This window comes from Diceros bicornis, chromosome X (genome assembly GCF_020826845.1).
Source record: "Diceros bicornis minor isolate mBicDic1 chromosome X, mDicBic1.mat.cur, whole genome shotgun sequence".
Classification (NCBI taxonomy): Eukaryota; Metazoa; Chordata; class Mammalia; order Perissodactyla; family Rhinocerotidae; genus Diceros; species Diceros bicornis.
The window spans coordinates 19167268-19187533 of NC_080781.1; the positions used below are offsets into that span (position 1 = coordinate 19167268).

A 20266-nucleotide genomic window follows, 5' to 3' on the forward strand; every position below is an offset into this window, starting at 1 on the left:
ATCCTTTCTTGGTCAAGTTACATTTTGATTAATCCAAGATGTATCTAATTAGGAAAAATATAAAAATATACTCCTGTTCAGTTCCTAATTACCAAATTTATTCAATAAATGGTTTTACTTTTGGCTGTGACTCCACAATGAAATGTTGCAAATATTAATCAGTATTTTCATGAAGAAAGTAAATTATTTTTCTTTTCCTTGAGAGACACTCAAAGAATCTTGCAATCACATTTCCTAAACCCTCAGGCGTCTCAGGCTTATGATTTGCTGTTTCAGACTAGGACCTGATCAGTGGTTCTCAACCTTGTTTGCAGCTTAGAATTGCCCTACCGGATTCATATCAGAATCACTGAAGGTGGGATCCAGATATCAGTAGTTATTAAAGTTCTGCAGGTAATACTAATGTGCAGCCAGGGCTGAGAACCACTGGCCTACAGTAATACCTTCATTAGCCAAACCTCATTGAAAATGCTAAGTGAGGGCCGGCCCCATGGCTTAGCGGTTAAGTGCGTATGCTCCACTACTGGCGGCCCGGGTTCGGATCCCAGGCGCGCACTGATGCACGGCTTCTTCAGCCATGCTGAGGCCGCGCCCCACATACAGCAACTAGAAGGATGTGCAACTATGACATACAACTATCTACTGGGGCTTTGGGGAGAAAAAGGAGGAGGATTGGCAATAGATGTTAGCTCAGAGACGGTCTTCCTCAGCAAAAAGAGGAGGATTAGCATGGATGTTAGCTCAGGGCTGATCTTCCTCACAAGGAAAAAATAAATGCTAACTGAACAAATGATATGTGGGGTTTTTTTCATTTAACATTTCATTCATTGATATCTTCCTATGGACCAGGCACTATGTGAATTGTTAATGAACACAGTCCCTGCTTTCAAGAAGTTTACAGTCTGATGCAGGAAGCTGACATTAATCAAGTAATTACAGGTTGTATAATTATAAACTGAGATTGGTGTGCTAAAGGAGAGGCAGATTCTACCAGAGGGTTCAACAAAGGAACCTCACATGATTAGGGTAACAAGGAGGCTTTCCTGAAGAAGTGATGCTAGAGCTGAGAGCTGATGAATGAGTAGGTAGTAGGGAGAGGTGTGGAGAGCACTCCTGGCTGAAGGGGCAGCAAGTGTGAAGGCTGTCCTGCAAAAGGAACCAAGACATTCTGGAGGGATGAAAGAAGCCTAGGAGCTGGATGGCAGAACGTCAGGGGTGAGCAGTATGAGAGGAGACCAAAGAGGTAGCCAGACCATGTCAGGCATTACAGGAACAAGATTTATTTTTCATATTTAAATACTTTATTTTTAGAGAAGTTTTAGGTTACAGCAAAACTGAGGAAGGTACAGAGACTTCCCATATACTCCCCACTCCCAACACATGCATAGCTTTCCCCATTATCAACATCCTCCACCAGAGTGGCACATTTGTTACAATCAAGTGAACCTACATTGACACATCATTATCACCCACAATCCATAGTTTACATTACAGTTCACTCCTGCTGTTGTGCATTCTATGGGTTTGGACAAATGTATAACAACATGTATTCATCATTATGATATCATACAGGATAGTGTCACAGCCCTAAAAATCCTCTGTGTTCTGCCTATTCATCACCCCCCCCAACCCCTGGCAGGCCATTGATCTTTTTACTGTCTCCATAGTTTTGCCTTTTCCAGAAAGTTATATAGTTGGAATCATGCAGTATGTAGCCTTTTCAGATTGGCTCCTTTCACTTAGTAATATACATTTAAGATTCTTCCATGTCTTTTCATGGCTTGACAGCTCATTTCTTATTAGTGTTGAATAATATTCCATTGTCTGGATATACCACAGTTTATTTATCCATTCACCTGCTAAACAACATCTTGGTTGCTTGCAAGTTTTGGCAAATGTGAATATAGCTGCTACAAACATCTGTGTGTAGGTTTTTGTGTAGACATAAGTTTTCAACTCTTTTGGGTAAAGGAGTGCAATTGCTGGATTGTATGGTACACATGAGACGATTTTAAAGACCATATAAATTCCTTTCCATATATATTTTTATGACTTTGTAATCTAAATAGTTGCCTCAAATCTTTTATTTCACAGTGGAGATACAATATGGGGAACACTCAATCATTAAATCTCAGGAATCAGTAAACCCTACATGCTCAAAGCATAACATATCACATTGTGCTGTCTTTTCTAGTAGACCATGAGCTTGAGAGCAGAAACTGCACTTAGTTCAACTTTGCATCTATGGAATCTAGTACAGTGACTTGGATATAGCTGACATCTAAGAAAGATGTGTGAATTATAAAGTTATTCAATATCCATTTCCAGTAATGGAAGTTCAGTTTGTTCAGACCACCCTCCCACTTAAATAGAAATACTGGATAAAATATTTAAAGAAAATTATTCAAAGCATCACAATGCTAGAAAGATACCAATAAATTCCAAAGCCAAACTCTAAGGACAAGGTTGAAACCCATTCTATGTGTCTTTAATGAATATGAACCTTCTATTCCAAATAATCAATTTCTTCAGTCATTGAAATGCTATTTGAACTTTCTCCAAGTCTTGAATGACCCCACTCACTTTCCCTCTAACTTTCCAACCTCCATTCAAAACCCTAATAATCTTAACCATCACTTTCTCTTAGCAGTCTTCATCTCACCAGGAGTAACTGGTCTTTCCTTCCTCTGGAACTGCTTAAGAAATATTCAATTCCATTAAATTGGTAGTTAATCTAAACCTGATTACCCTATGCCATCTTCTTTATTGTTGCTTTGGATTTTAAAAATATCTGTAAATTATGTTGTTTCTTAACCAAGTTTCATGACCCTGAAGGGCATAGGTTTTGTTGTATGCCTCTTTTATTCCGGTGGATTCTTGAATCTAGACAATTACTCAATGTTTGTTCATATGCGAAAATTCGTTTAAAAGTTGTTTCTAAACTAGTGGTTCTTAAACTTAAGCATGCATCAGAATTACAAGGAGGGTGATTAACACAGATTAAACATAGATTGCTTAGCCCCACCCCTGGAGTTTCTGATTCATTAGGTCTGGTGAAGAGTATCAGAATTTGCATATCTAACAAATTCCCAGGTGGTGCTGATGCTGCTGGGTCCAGGACCATACTTTGAGAACCACTGCTCTAAATCTTTGTGTCTTGAGAACAGTTGCTACAATATGGTTCTTACTTTTTGCTCCTACATTTCTACATCAGTATCCTCATCTTTGAAGAGGTTTATAGAGGATATTACTCACGCAGAACTAATACACACTTTATTGGTCATTCAGCTGTGATCAGTAGCTGTTTCAAATCCACTTTGGTCTATTTCTTCTAATCTTTTGATTCCTAGAGTGTAGTATTATAAATCAGAAACATCTTGCAATCATAACAACATGCCACATCCCTTTTTATCTTGGAATGCTCTGTTTTCTCCTTTTGTGATTAAGATTTTAAAACTTAGCTGGAATTCAATACTTTCTTCATATTCCCTCAAAATGTGAATGCTCACCTTATCTATTGATACTGTGCTTTTAAGAGGACGTCTGGGGCCAGCCACAGTGGCCTAGTGGTTAAGTTCAGCATGCTCTGTTTTGGCAGCCTGGGGTCGGTTCTCTGGTGAGAACCTACACCGCTTTGTTAGTGGCCATGCTATGCTGGTGACCCACATACTAAAAAATAGAGGAAGATTGGCATGGATGTTAGCTCAGGGTGAATCTTCCTCAGCAAAAAAAAAAAAAAAAGGATAACGTCTGCACCACTTCTGTTTTCTGGAGGAAGGTCATATTTATAGTTTCACTCTTTCTTTTCTCTTGATAGGTAGTGGGGATTCAAGCATGACTATAATGTGGATTTGCTAGGGTGATGGGAGTGAGGGTATGAATTTGGAGGGAGTTGAACTTGGAGAGGATTGGAGAAAACGTTTTAATACAGAGATTTAACCTCTATGAGCTTTCATGAGAATTGAATCCTTTGAGAAAACATTACTTACTCTCATGATGCTGCGGTGGACCATGGATTCAGTAAGTCTTCTAAGAACCTGTAAGCCTAAAATATTAATTTCCAAGCCAAAGTGCATAGTGACATTCCAGCTCTTATGGGAGTGGGATGGAGACAGAGGAAGTGATTTGTTTTTATTAGAGATTCTGGATGACAATGGTGCTATAAGAAATACTGCTTTGGTGCCTTGTGACAAAATGTGAAACAGAAGGGGTAATAGTCATTCTCCTCATCTTAGTTCCCAGAGAACTCTCAGGAACATGAAACCTCTTTGGCATCTTGAGGATTCCTCATTGTGAATCCTGGGTGGCAACTCTCTTGGTCCAGACATCAGAGTTCTTGTGGAAGGCACTGAAAAACAATGGCAGTGATGAGGTCACCTTCAAGTGACTTCACAGACAACCTCTATATATACGAAATAAAGTAGCTGAGGAAAGATGAGGGGAGCCAAAGACATACTCCCAAATTTATAGTTCCAGAGTTTCCACAGAAGTGCTGGGACTTCCAGAAAATACCTGGATGAGAAAATGAGGCAGTGAGGTGAAGGGGATGACTTGTGGCTAAAGGTGCTGCATTATCACTGATAGAAGAAGTCATCAATAATTGACTGATTACTGTTCACTTGCAGTCACAGACTGGTGAGACTTAGGGAAGCCCAGATCTGATTATATAGGAAAATATTAGGAGAAGAATCTGGAAGCCAACTTAAGATAAGGAAATATTTTTGTTTGCTTGCTACTTTACTTTGCAATGAGGTCTTATGGCCTAAAGTAACAAAAATGAATACCAATTTTTCCAAAAGAATTTGGTCACAATGATCAATGAAGAAAATAATCAAAAGGATTACCAAGTGAGAATAACAGAACATTATGCATTATATAACAAAAGACAAATTTAACCATACATAACATATTGTAAAGTCCAGAGGTGGCAAATGCTCCTCAGAAAAGGAGTTGAGATAGTAAGAAAAAAAATGGGAATGAATGGCTGCTTAAATATCTCCTCATAAATTTGTTTGTGATCACTGGATAATGTTTTACTGCTTGAAATTTACACACTGTTTTAATAGCAAGAATGATGGCATTTAGTTAAGTAAAGCAAAAATAAATGCCCAATGAACTCGAATTTTGATCAACAAACATGTTTTCAATGAGTAAACCCAGAATAAACCATCTGAGACAACATAATTCTAGATTTGCAATTTCAGTATTTGGGCCCATCTTCACCAATTATTAATCCCTTAACTCTCTTTATTTCTGAGAAATCTATAATATTTTTATATAAATATCCCATGAAGTGGATTTCTTGAGTATTTGGAAAACACAGTGATTAAAAAATATTTCTTTTAGAATTTTGTTTTCCTGATGTTGAAAGCAGAATAATGTAAAACTTCTCCACTGTGTCCAAGCATTTTCCAGCCATGCATTACATCTAAATAGAAAATAACCATGAAATCAAGATAGGAGTTCATTATTCAAAACTAATCTTTAGCACTGACTCATTTAAAAATTAAGTCAATTAATTGGCAAAACTATTGATTCTTGCCAAATTGCAACCTCCCTGTCTATTAAGGACAAATGACCCAAGTAAATATCTTGTAGCTATTGCAACACAACTTTTACCATGTAAAGATAAGCAGAAATGCATTTTTTTTAAAGATTTTTATTTATTTATTTTTTCCCCCCAAAGCCCCAGTAGATAGTTGTATGTCATAGTTGCACATCCTTCTAGTTGCCGTATGTGGGACTCGGCCTCAGCATGGCCAGAGAAGCGGTGCCTCAGTGTGCGCCCGGGATCCAAACCCCGGCCGCCAGCAGCAGAGCGCATGCACTTAACCGCTAAGCCACGGGGCAGGCCCCAGAAATGCATTTTTAAAAAGTGAAGGAACTTTCTTCATAGCATCAGATATACAGCATTACATGTGCTATGCCATTAGCATTAACATACCTCTTTGGCACACAAAAAAGGAACAAAGATTATTGAGTCTAATAGTAAAGCTTAGTTGAGTGGCATTTTTCTTTGTAATTTATTTTAAAAATCATATACTAAGGTTATAACATCCAATGCTCAATGTAAATATACTTCAGGTTTGTTTTTAAACACCATTTCCTCAAAGAAATCAAGTACTTGTACTTTGCTTTACAGTATTAATCAGGCTTGTAATGAAATAATTATTTGGGTGACAATTTTTAAATGGCCTTCTCCCTTACCAAATCTAAGATTCCATAATAGAAAAGACTGTGTCTCTCATTTTGTTCATGGCACTGTCCCTAGTGACTGGTACATTATAAGTCCTCAATAGAAAATTTGTTGAATGAATGAATAAGTTGATATATACAATTTTGACAATGATCATAATTCTTTGTTTTTATTTACTCAACTATTTACACTCAAATATATTAATTTATACATAAGTATTTACAAGAATTGGGGCTTCTGGTCTATATTAAAACTCTACCAAGCATAGAAAGGGTAATCTGTAGCAAAGCAGAATAAGTGTTTATCTGAAAAAAAAAAATCTCGAATCCCAAATATTTCCCTTCCTGATGCCTCATATTCCATAATTCAAGGATTTCTTTCTGTTTTTCTGCACTGCTTTTCCCAATGGTCTTATTTTAGAATGCAGATTATCAAGGGAGGGGATGTTCAGAGTCTAGAATATACTAATGCAAATTAGTTTTGCCATTTCACTTTTCAATTGGGTTTCCCTGACAAAAACTCTAGGCTGAAATGATTTTGGTGCGACTTTTAGTCTCTTGATTGGCACAATAAAAATATATACAAGATACAGAGGATGAATTTGATTGACAACGCTCCATCCTAATGATTTTATTCAGTAATGTTTTCAAATAGTTAATTTTCTCTTATGTATCCTGAAGGTGACTGATTAAAGTTGTCAGCAGCTGAACCTTTCTGATACATTTTTTGGTAAAAATTTTATTGACATACAACTTAAACACAGAAAAGTGCTCAACTCACAAATGTACAGCTCATTGGATTTTTTGCAATTAACATACTCATAACCAGTACCCAAAACACAAGCAACCCCACAAAGGCTCCTTTCATGCCCCCTTCCATTCATTGACTTTTCACACCACATATTAGTTTTCTGACATATTTTTAGCTAGCAGCTCTCTATAGAATGTGTGGGCACATATAATCTATTTTTTCTCAGTTTTTGATTGAGCTTTAGCCAAAATTCTGAGAAACTATACACAATTCCATTCAACATTCTCTGACATATCTATAAGAATAAAAGACCAAACCTCTTAGAATAATTTTGAGATCCACTCAAACAAGAAATAACTCTAATTTATACATTTAATGTTTGATATCTTTCCTCAAAAGCATATCAGGGAATTGATTCCATCTGTTCTTATTACCTCTTGCCTTTAAAACTGGGGAGATTAGCACTGAAATTTTCTCCTAGAGGTAATTATTTTCAGAGACAGGTTCTAGTTGATTCTTCACTTCCATTAAGTTAAAGAGAAGAGACATCCAAATTCTCAAAGAACTGCAGACTTGGAGGATTGGATCTGCAAGAGACCTTACTGACAATTCCATCCAGCCAACCCAAATTACAGATGAGAAAGCGGAGGCCCAGAAAAGCAAAGTGTTTCATCACAATATTAGGTAAGGCAGACCTGTCCTAGGACCTGATCCCCTCTATACCCAGTGCATAGCTCTTTCCAAACCATAGGCAAAGCTGTATCTATGGAGTGAGATGGCCTGAATTTAAGCTCTGGCTCCACCGTTGACTAGCTAGGTAAGCTTAGGCATATTGCTCCTGTCTCTAAGCCTTAGTTTACTCATATTCATAATGAGTTATTGTGTATACTTGGCACATAGTCGATACTCAGAAAATGATAGTCATTCTGCTGTTGTTGTTGATGGGGGAAAGAAACCCAGATGTGACTCCCGTGCATACATTCTCATAAATATGGGGGCATCAGACATTTTATGAAACTCGGAGGGATTGTCATAACGGGGAATGGAACTCATTGTCTGGCAGCCTTCTGAAACATTCTGTAGTTTCCCCTAAAACCCATGAATAAGAAGTTTGATGGAAGGAAAGTAAAATGAGACGAACAAATGTATTCGTGAGTCACCAGTCCTGACCAGCAGTTAGATACTTAGCTATAGCTCTCAAGACATCGCAGAATGGTACCTTTGGGAGGTACAGTAAAAATCGGTGATAAATTTTGGATTGATTAGAGTATAAATGAACACCAGAAAGACAGACTACCTCTTACCTGCTACCTCACATATGGAGAGTTGTGGGACTCTATTTTCCCTTGATTTGGACACCAGCACAATGTAGCCTAAGCAGAATAGACTTTATTGGCAGACACATTCTATCATTAAATAATTTTGTTTTTCCAGTCAGTTCTTTTGCAAAAGTTCCGTTGTTAAATCACAGCACTCACATTTTATATTTTTCCTTTGTATTTATCCCACTAAAATTCATCTTGATTAACTCTCATTATTTCAAACTATCAAGATTATTTTTGATACTGGTCTTACATTCAATGTTAGCTATTCATCCCAGGTTTTTAACATCTGAGAATTGATCATCGTATCTTTTATGCCCCCCTTCAAGTATTTTTATGTTTAACAGACTAAAAGAGAAAGTGGGAATGCAGTGGGATGTCTAAATCTTCTCCCATTACACAAATATTGATATAGCCCATTATCTAATGTGTCTTGAATACAGCCATTCAAAACGCTTGCAAATCTACTTAAGTGTACAATTATCCAGTTCTTATATTATTCTCTTTTTTATCAAGACAAAGCAATAATGAATATTGGCTTTCCCATACAGAAATAACATGTAGGTTAACTCTCCATGCATTTCCCCAAATATATGCACAGTTGCTAAAATATCAACTAATTGATAATGGCCAATCACTTTAAGCTACCTCAGGTCAGGTTTCTTTATTTAGTTTCAATCTTTGTTTGTCAGCTTAGAAAAGGCAGAAAATTTTGGAGTATACTAAACTCTTTCAGGTTTAATTTTTATTGAAATCCAAATACACAATCCCTGGAATAAGCAAATCATTGCAAGTATTACTGGTCAGTTTGTATACTGGAAATAATTTTACACTCCATCCAGTCTAGCTGCCCAACAGAACACTAGATTATTCCATGGAGTAGACATCAGGTGAACAGCATAAGATCCTATTATGCAGTTCTCAAAGGAAGTATTTAAACACCTCAACATCATTCTGATTCAGTAAATAAATGAGAGTCCTAGTAATCTGAGAACTTTTCTGCTCACACGGAGGCTTGCTTGTTCAACAATCTCTCTGGGAGTTTCAAGACACCCATTTGCAGCTGTTCTACTTTTCACTGGGCTTTATGAAACACATGCCTCACAAAGAAAAGCCAATCTGCTCATTCAGGTGCAGAGTAACACTGGAGCATACTTCTGGAAGGGGAAGAGAAAGTGACCACTAGAAATGGATGTGGTTTTATGGGGGTCACTTTAAGAATCACATAACAACCCATTTCCTGGCATTATTAAAAGCCTCAATTCATATAAGGAATGCAACTTAATCATGATAAACTGATGGATTTGGATGGACTTCAGAAATGTTATATGAAACCCAAAGGAATTTTTGTGGTTGCTATTATTTTTTTAGTTATGTGTACCAGTTATTTATCTCTTTTGTCTCTCAGCTGCAAATATGTCCTTTTGTATTCTACAATACTAGGGCTGGAATTCTGAAAACTATATTTTCCAGATTTCTTTGCCAGTTGGCTTCCTGTTAGGATCAACTAATAGAAGAGACTAGAGAGAGATTGGAAAGCAGTGGTAAAGACTGTGTTTTTATTTCATGCCCCAGCCTCAGCAGCTCCTTTCAGTTTAATTTCTTTTTGGCATTGCTAGAACCAGCCTCACTGTGCCTACTCAAAGGCACAAGAAGTAGCCAGGTGTTCCCACCCCCTCAGAGATCTGAGTTCCAGCTATGTAGAGTCCCTCCCTCTGAGATCCTAGGTTACCAGAAACAACTGGGTGGTGACCTAAGTCTGAATACCAGTTCAGCCAGTCCCCTCCTCCTAGCTCCAAATTTCTGATTACCCCAATCTCTTCCCTTTTATATTCTCAGACTTAGAGGTGGTAGATGCTTCCTTCAGTTATCATCTTTAAAAGATTACCTGTTTTCTTTTTGCTCTTTTAGCCCTCCAACACCTGTATACCCATTTGCCTATATTAAATTCCTTCTGTTGAATACCTAGTGTGGTTTATGCTTAAATAACTAGATCATAACTGATACATTAGAAAATGACTAATCTTTTTTTCACAATGCCCCCTAAAATTTTTTGAACTATCTCTTCTTGATAACAAGTAGCTTTTGTGCACATTTGTCTCTTGAAAAAGACAGAACATTCAACATCTGCAAGTGACCAAGTCACTGAAATGATTATTTGAGACCCAAAAATAAAAACAGACATACTTGTTCAATAACTATAAATATTTGCTGCAGGGGAAAGATTTTGTTAAAAAAGACTCTGTAAAGTCTTTTCTTGCTGATTATGCAAGTATTTTGCCAATAAACAAAAGTTTTTGGCCACCCATACTGACAGCCTGGGTCTATATAAGAAATTAGAAGATAAGACTGATGTTTATTAACTGCCTGTATGGTAACTGAGTACTTTCAACACATGTTTCTTTAGTTTGCCATCATAGAAGTCTATGAGGTAAATATTATCTCCATTTTACAGAAGAAGAACACAGGATGAAGAAGATAAATTACTGCCCAAGGTCACATAGCTGGTATGGAACGAGACAGAAATTTAATCCAACGGTCTTTTACCACTTGTATCATACTCCCTTCCTGAATAGAAGCCGTGATCTCTGGCTTCAACAACTTTATAGACAAATCACACTATCATAAAAATTACTTAATATTTACAACATTAAATGTATATATCTATATATAATTGTGGAGAGTAAAGACTTGATCATTTAGCCTATGGTCATCACATATAAGATATTCGCAAATCTAGTTTTACTAGGTAAAATCAAAGGCTGAAAGAGTTAGAAAGCTATAAAGAAATAATTTAATACATTTTTCTGCTATTAGACAAGTTTTCACCTCATACCCACGATAAGGTTATGTAAACAAAAAAGAAATAATTAGTATGGGAGTAGGGAGATAAAACACTGAACAATTTAATTGGATTTTGTTGAAGTAAGAAATGACAGACTAAACAATAAATAGGGAAATGGTACAGTTATCTGGGTAGAATAGAAATAATAGCTGATCAGGGATATAGACACTGGGATTTAAAATCCCATTTTGCCATTGACTCACTTGGCAACATTTGACAAGTTATAAACTGACTGCTTTTTACTTCTCCCAAAAGAAAACAGAAGGAAGATGATATGGCAGTAATGCTCTATATCATAGGACCATTGTGAGAATAACTATTCAAAGAAATTATTATAAAGTACTTAGGCAATATCAAATACTACATAATAAAACAGTTTAATAGACAAAATGATTCAAATGTCCAGATTACTGTAATGACTAAGCTTTAATGGGATTCTTTGAAAACAAGACAAGATGTTATATATAAAATTATCTGAGGAATTTATTTCTATTTGCATTCCAGTCATTTCAATTGAAAAGTCTGGCTTATATAGGTGTAAATAAGCAGGAATTGTGCAAAAATTCAGTTGATCCAGTTCTTCAGAGGTCATTGACCTAAGCTTTATGGAATCAGATCCTCTGAATGTTAAGTTTTGTCTAAGTCAGCCACATTTCTACAAACAAAGTCAAAGGCTATATGGAGACATTGAGAATATAGTGTCTGTGAAACTTTTACATGAGGGCTCCAGGCTACTTCAGCAGGCACATAGCATGCCGGCAGGGATGAAGTATCAAACTGGAGGGAATAAGTTAGTTGGCATGCAGGGAAGTGCTTGACATAAATAGTAGCTCCAAAGTAATGGATAATTATAATCTGAACCAGAATATAGACAAGTCTTAACGGAAATGTAAGCCTAAAGCAAAATGTAAGACCCAACACTCAATATAATTCATTGGATTCAGAATCTAGTATAATTTCAGACAGATGCTAAAATCGAATAGGTGGTATAACCTGGGAGCATGGGCTAATGCCATGAATTTAGATACATTAGTAGCATATCTTGAGAAGCAGGGTTGCATCTAGGGAGATTTACCTGAGATAAGATAGGAAGATGTGGAGTCAAGGACTCAGTTCTGGGAAATAAACCTAGTTTTGTAAAGGCAGAAAATCAGACTCTGATCAGTAATCCAGGATAGAGAGCCTTGTCCTTCTCATGCTCTTGAAACCTGAGAGACCCAAGTAGATAGGTAGGTAAACCTCTAACCTCTCAATGGGAGATCAAAGGGATTAGATTCCAAAAGTGTCACCAAGGTATTGAGAATGTCTAGGGTCAGTTGCTTTCCAGCCACTTCAAGACCTCTGGATTTCTGAGGACCATTATGAGCCTTCTCTTTGCCATCCCACCAGGTATTTGGAGGAATTGCCTAATGTTTTCTCAGTCTGAAGTACATTCATTCCAAAGTCAGAGAGAGGAAGCCTGCAGATTACTGGAAGATTAATTTGTTCAACTGAGTTGGAATCTGCAATGAAAAGGAGATTGACACATAGGATTCTTTTGTAAATAAAGTATACATTTATAAAATTATTTGAATTTTCCATTGAGCATTGAATTAATAAACACTAGAAAGAAGTATCACCTTAAACTTAGCAGATATTTTACAAGGAATTAACACAATTGACCTAGCAATTGGCCAAGAGAAAAGAAATATTTACACATGGGGAACAAATGCATAGAATTCATTAACCAGAAAAGGATAGCTAGCTGAAGACATTTTAGCAAGCTCATGAAAAGTTTGAGTAAAAGTAAACTATAGAGAGCTCAACTCTTAGCCACTGGAGAGGCGGTGGTACAGAAGGCAAGTGTCTCTTAATAAAACAGTGTTATGGGGCCGGCCCGGTGGCGCAAGCGGTTAAGTGCGCGCGCTCCGCTGCGGCGGCCCGGGGTTCGCTGGTTCGGATCCCGGGCGCGCACCGACGCACTGCTTGGTAAGCCATGCTGTGGCGGCGTCCCATATAAAGTGGAGGAAGATGGGCACGGATGTTAGCCCAGGGCCGTCTTCCTCAGCAAAAAAAAAAGAGGAGGATTGGTGGATGTTAGCTCAGGGCTGATCTCCTCACCAAAAAAAAAAAATAAATAAAAAAAAATAAAACAGTGTTATGACAGTGAAGTCTTAACAAAACACTTCACATTTACTGTGTGCCCAGCACTTTCTAAATTTTTCACAAATATTCATTTAATAAATCCTCAAAATCACCCTATGAGATGGGTACCAGTTTTATTCTCACTTTATAGGTGAACAAATTGAATCACAGAAAGGTTAAGTAACTGGCCCAAGGTCACACAGTTAATAAACTGTGGTACTAAAGTTCCAACTCAGGCAGCCTGATTCCAGAGTTCATGTTCTTAACCAATACATTATTCAGCCTTTTCAAGAGCTGACTCCAGACTGACAATTTTAGTTGTAAGGCAAATTTCTTTAATACTGGACTCCAAACTGATGATTCTCGTCCTAGGGCAAGTTAAAACACATCTATCCAGACAATCTTGGCAAAATCAATGATTTTGTCAATAATGAAATTCAATTACCAGGTGACTTCCTCTTTGTAAACACAGTGGAGCTTCAGAATAATGCTGATATTTAGGACCACAATTGGCATTTAATTACAAGCAAACTCTATTTAAATGTGGTTTTTATGGGTTTCGTTAGTAGAGGCTGTGAAGCAAATTTTGGTCTGTCTTATATTCAAATCATGGAGGAGTGGAAGTCAACACTAGTGTCTTAGAAGGTCAGAGGGAAACAATATTTTACCCAAGTATCTGTATCCACATGAAACTGACTGTAAATCAATCAGTGCAAATGCTCAGAGGTGTTCGGGATTCACATGCCAGCTTAACCAGTGACCACATTGTTAGGGTTCATGTAAGATTCTGGGCCTCATGCTCAGAGATTATCGGTATCCTCATTTTTAAGATATAAAAACAGCTTCAGAATGGGGAACTGACTGGTCTTAGGTCACACAAGTGGTTAGAAGCTGAGCTGTAGACTCTAAGTCAATCATTTGACCTCTGTTCTTTGACTCTTAAGCCTGCTTTCCCACTCAACTCAGTTTAATCTTGGCAAAAAATGATGTCAAAAGAAGGAATGAAGATAAAAACATCAGAGGAATCTCTTCTTAGAACAAGTTTCAGCACTGAGCTAGATGGTAACAGCACTTTTTTACCTCATGATTTAAAGAAGGACTCTATTTAATACCATCTTTGGCAATGCTAACAATCTATAACTAGGTAGTCGTAGTTATTCAGTGTAAATAATTCACTGGTTTAAGATTTACCCTCTAAACTTCAGGGACAACAGGGAAAAAAACTGCTGCCATGAAGTGTTTATAATTTGTGTTTGTGTAAGTCAGGATTCCTAGCAGGAAACACAAATCATTCTAGGTATTTTAAGAAAGAAAAGATTTAAATCAGGGACTTAGGTGTAATGAAATTGGAAGCACTGGAGGAGCAGGAATCAGAGGCTATCACTGGAACTCTTGGGCTTAAAAACACGCTACTGTAGTTGTGATTCAAGGATTCGGAGGCTGCCTCTGCACAACTGCCTCTGCAGACCCACAGAGTTGGTTACTTCATTCTGAAACTCTGATTTTGATTGCCACAGCTTTTTCTAAACACTCTCTTGTCTTCACAGCCTCTGCAGGCCAGCAGAAACAGCATCTGGAATTTGGCATCTGCTTGAAGTCTGCATTCTAAATCTCTTATGAGTGAATCTAGTTGAAGGGAGCTAATTCATATTTAGAATCCTAGCTGCAAGAGAGTCTGAGAAATGTAGTCTTTAGTTTCTAGCCTTTACAGAATTGGGTGGTCCATAGAAAAAGGTGGGAATGAATGGAGAATTCCAATCATTCAGCATGGTGTTAGTGTTTTATAATTTAATTATAGGAAACATGCATTATAAACAAGGTTTTGAAAAACCAAAGAGTTATAGTAAGACTCCTTTTGTTCACCATTTCACTTGATGAGAGAGAGGAGAGGGGTAGAGGAAGAGTGAAGGAGGAAGACATAGTTTGAATATTATACTGTGTTTCATTTCTGTTGTCCAGCTGTGTAAAAGTAAAGGATAGTCTCTTTTAATTACTCAATTTTTAAATGTTAACATCCTTGGCTGAAGCCATATTTTAAGCTCTTATCAGTTAATACCTTTAAAGTTATTAGTAGGTTTGATGGCAGGGTGCAGGGGTGGGCTTCAGAACAAATTTCATCCAATTTGTATTTTTGCCCTAAAAGAAATTTAATGGTAAGTGTAACTGAGCCCCAGGTTCGAATACTAGCTCCTCTACTTTTGTGATCTTAAGCAACTTGCTTAGACTTCCAATGTCTTAATGGTTTTGTATGATGAGGATGAAAGTAGCTTAGTTATAGGATTTTCTGATGATTAAATTAACTAATTTTGCACTATTTCCAGTATAAATGCTAAATGACAGGGTGAAGATAACAAATACAATAGTAATTCAAAAGTTCAAAAAAATTACCAGGAGCTAGAATAAATTGGGTCCATCATAGAGCAACTAGGACTGAAGTTGAGATTTTCTAGGTAGTAGAACTGGCAGAGGGAGCACTCCTTTATAGACAGAAGGAGTACGTTTTAGAGATGGCAGATGGGAAGGAGAAAATGAGGAGCTGGTCTCAGGACACCCTCGGGAGAGAAAGGAAAAAGAAAGAAAGGTCCATGTAAAATCTCCTTGTAACATGCTAATCCAGTCAGAATTCATGGTGGTATTTACCAGTGGAGAAATAATGGGGAGTTCTTTTCTGTGGAATACTTTTATCAGCATATACTTGGTCTCGCTGACTTGCTTATAGAAAACAAACCTGGAATTTTTTTTTATTTTTGAGGCATAGCATATTGGAAAATGTCAGTATTAGCTACGTAACTATAATAGCATATAATGGAGATGTTTATGACTGAAAGAACTTCCTTTGTGTAACTGATGCTTCACATGTGTTACTTAGACAGCTTATATGTAAAATCTGAACCAGGGCACATACTAACATAGAAAAGAAGACCCTGGGAGTCTCATTGGCAGTCTCAGACTTCTCCATGCTTCACCTGTATATAGCAATTGCCTGTGCCATAGAGTTATTAGTGAAGTTTGATACAAGGTAAAATCTGTAGTTCTATAGAGTCTGATTTAACAATCTGACCCTTTAAATTACCTCAGTAGCATAAATGATTTACTTAATAAATAGTAGGTGCAACACATCCACTGAAGCAATAACTTGTATTTGATGTAATAAAAGGCAGTCATTGGAAACCAAGTTTGTAATTAAATTTTGGAGAGTTTTAAATTTAAGGTTTTGGAATTTGGATTTCATTTCATAATAAGAGAATAATAGTGGTGTATGAAATAGGATGATGTAAATGTGTTAATTCAGAGAGATGAGATTTTAGATAAAAGATCTTGTAGATAACTGTGATAAGTCAGGCAAAAGTGATGAGAAGACTATAAAGGCTTAAAAAGATGCTTGAGAAATTACAATTAAAATAAGCAGTTCATAGAGATTTATTGGTTATAAAAACAAAGAGCTAAAAGTAGTAGTTTTTAGGCTGGTTGAAAAGTGCTGTCTAGGACAAAAACAGGTAAGCCTCAAGTTAGTTTGACACAGGATTAATGTTAAGGACCTATGAATCAAAGGAGCTAGTGGAATACACAGACACACAGACACAGTCTCACACACATACATACACATAATCCATGTTGGATTATGTAGAGACATACAGACATAGAATCGATTTCATAGTGAAAACCAGCTACCAAGGTAATTACCAAGTCCTCTGAGAGCGCATAGGATACGGATAAAATTTATGCTTGATTGAAAGGATAACCAAAAAATCACAGAAGTGGTCCCAATGGTCCATCTCCTATTCTCCCTCCTCTGATTACAAAGCGTGACAAATGTGTGGTGACAGAATTTATATTATTGACCCATTGTGAACCACAATTTTTCTGTGCCAAGACCCCAGTATATTGGTTCTTTGGCTTGTTTTAAGAAGGAAATATTGGGGTTTAAGTTGAGACTCAAAATATCATTTGAAGCAAGATATGCACTGCAGTAACTCCACACTCTGACTAGGGCACCTTGCTCTTCACTCCATCCTTTTTATGACCATTCTTGTCCATCAAAAGCAGATTTGTTTATAAATAGTTCATACTACCCAAAGCTGATTCATCAGAAGAGGGTCTCTCTCCACTTGGTAGATGAGGACCAGTCAGAGGAGTGGGGTATTGTGATAAGTTGAATAATGGTCCCCCAAAGATATCCATGTCTTAATCCCTGGAACCTATGAATATGTTAGTTTACCTAGAAAAAAGAACTTTCCAGATGTGGCTAAGTTAAAGATCTTGAGATGGGGAGAGTATCCTAGATTTTCTAGGTGAGTCCAATGTAACCACAAGGGTTCTTAAAGACAGGGAGGCAGTAGAGTTAGAGTGATAGAGAAGATGTGATGATGGAAGTGCAGGTTGGCCTGATGCCATTGTAAGAAAGGATCCATGAGCAGAGGAACACATGCAGAGCCTCTAGAAGCTGCAAAAGGCAAAGAAGTGGATTTTCCTCTAGAGCCTCCAGAAGGAACCAGCCTTGCTAACACCTTGTATTTAGCTCAATGAGACTGATTTTAGACTTCCGATATCCAGACTAAGTTAATAAACTTATGTTGTTTTAAGTCAATAAATTTGTGGTAATTTGCTACAGTGGGGATAGGAAACTAATATAGGCTTCTAATCATTTTTGGATCACCTATATTGTCTTTGTTAGGAAGACAGTGTTTAACTTACTTACAAAGGGAGAGAGAAAACATTTCTATAGGCAAGTTGTTCTGATGTGTATAGAGTTATCTCTGATCTAGGGTACATTTTACATCCCAAATACACTTTAAACCCTGAATATAACGTGACCCTTGCTACTTCCCCCAAGGGGAGAAAAACATAGCATTATTCTATGAGAAAGTTTCTAATTTACAAGCTAACCCAAATTTATCTTCTAGAATCACAGTCCCTTAGGTAATCATCACAAATAGAAACTTTTTAGAAATATCCTCTGGGATAAATCAGAGGCATTAAGATAGAAAGGCCCAAGAAAGTGTCATTAATATGACAAATAAAGTTTACTGATGACTTTAGAGAGAATAGCTCCAGTTGACTTGAGGGTGAAAGACAGATCACCTTGATCAAAGAGAAGTGGTTCTCAACTGGGGGCGATACGTCCCCCAGGGGACACTTAGCAATGTCTGGAGACATTTTTGGTTGTCACAACTCTGGGAATGCTACTGGCATCTAGTGGATAGAGGCCAGGAATGCTGCTGAACATCCTACAATACAGAGGACAGTCCTCTATCCCACCAAAAATGAATTATCCAGTCCAAAATATCAACAGTGCTGAGGTGAGAAACCCTGGCATAGAGTAAGTGAGTAAGCCTCTGTGAGCGTGCTTGTTTTTCAGAAAAGGAAACGGGAACTAAGAGAAAAGAAATGATCAAATTTATGCTATCTGAGTTCTAATTAGATATCTTTTGATAACGTTTCCTCTGTAAAATATATCTCTATCAATAAAGAAGAATGCATATACTCTCATATATACTGAGTATACGCAAATGTAAAGGCCCTTTCAAGTGTAGAGTAAACCTCGGTGTAGCCCTTCAAAAAGTTTTAATGGAAATTTGTAATATATAGAAAGAGTAAGCCTTTCTAAGTAGTTCAAGTCATCTGTATCATTAGTTATACAAACAAACAGCTTTTGTATAAATATAAGCCTAACTTCAGAAAGAAATCACAAGCCTAACTTCAGAAAGAAATCATTTAATCACTTGCAGATTTTATTCTGGAGGAAAAAATTGACTTTTCTGTTTATATGAATTTTGAAGTTTTATTCCTATGTGAACCATTTATTTTAATCTTGGAAGAATAAATTCAATCTTATCCAGTTGATTATGTTTAAGGGGAAAGCAGAATCATTGTGATACATTGTAGACACTACTATAAAACTAATTTTGGGCATAAGAAGATTTTGAAAGTTAATGATAGCATATAAGCTCATAGAAACAAGGAGAAAAATAGACAAAATTAATTTTCTTATCCAACTCAGAATAAAGGAATATCCTTCTATCCGTTCATTTACGAAACATTTATTGATCATCTACTGTATGTCAGGGCCTATGCTAAATGTTTAGGAAATAAAAATGGGCATCATGGTACCATCCTAAAGAAGTTCACAGTTAAGTGGAGAAAGCAATAGGGAAAAATGAAAATTAAATTTGATCAACCATAATAGTGGTATCGAAAATAGTTTCCATGGAATGCAGACTCTTAGAAGCTTAATTATGCAGGAGTATTAGGGAGTGCTCTATGGATCAACACCTGTGGAGGAAGGGGAGGAAGAGAGATTTGACACAGGGAAAGGCTAGTCTACCATGTAGTCTCAACAGTGTCCTCAGCTGACGCCATGGGAAGCTCTGAAGATGAGATGGCCATTCAGAGTTGTCCTAAGTTGGGATAAGAGGTCAGGTCTTTAGAACCTCAGTGTCAACAAGTCATGGGATGCAGTCTGGCCCTAAGAAGGGAGCAAGAGTTTGGGTGAAGCAGCTCTTTGCAGATCAGGGAAATTTCCCAAGAGAGCTGAGAATCGAAGATTGTCAGCGGCAGCATTCTCCGAAACTAGGGGGAATAAGCCATTTAGTCCTAAAGGAGAATCTAAGCGAAAGGCACAGCCTCCACAAGTGGTACGGACAGAGTGTGCTATGGGGCTTAGTTGAAGGGAGTGAACTGTGTGATGTGGGTAGAAAGTACAGGTTGGGTATAATGTTACTGAATTGGCATTTGGACTGAAACTTGGACTATGATGAAAATTATTCCAACAAAGCTAGGGAATCACTTTCCAGGCAGAGAGAACAGCATGTATAAGGTAATGGAGTCAAAAGAGCAAAGCATGGGCCAGCCCTGGTGGCCTAGTGGTTAAGTTCGGCACGCTCCGCTTCAGCAGCCCAGGTTCGGTCTGGGTGCGGACCTACACCATTTGTCTGTCAGTGGCCATGCTGTGGTGGCAGCTCACATACAAAAAGAGGAAGATTGGCAGCGGGTGTTAGTGCAGGGTGAGTCCTCCTCAGCAAGGGAGAA

At 37.4% G+C, this 20266-nt stretch overlaps 1 long non-coding RNA gene across 1 annotated transcript in view; it reads right to left on the reverse strand.

The window, feature by feature from the left end:
• Window positions 1-3994: 3994 nt before the first annotated feature.
• LOC131400444 (uncharacterized) overlaps window positions 3995-20266 on the reverse strand; it is a 74601-nt gene continuing 58329 nt past the window's right edge. The window contains exon 3 of the long non-coding RNA XR_009217361.1: window positions 3995-4348. This is a non-coding gene — a long non-coding RNA (uncharacterized LOC131400444). The remainder of the gene's footprint in view (window positions 4349-20266) is intronic.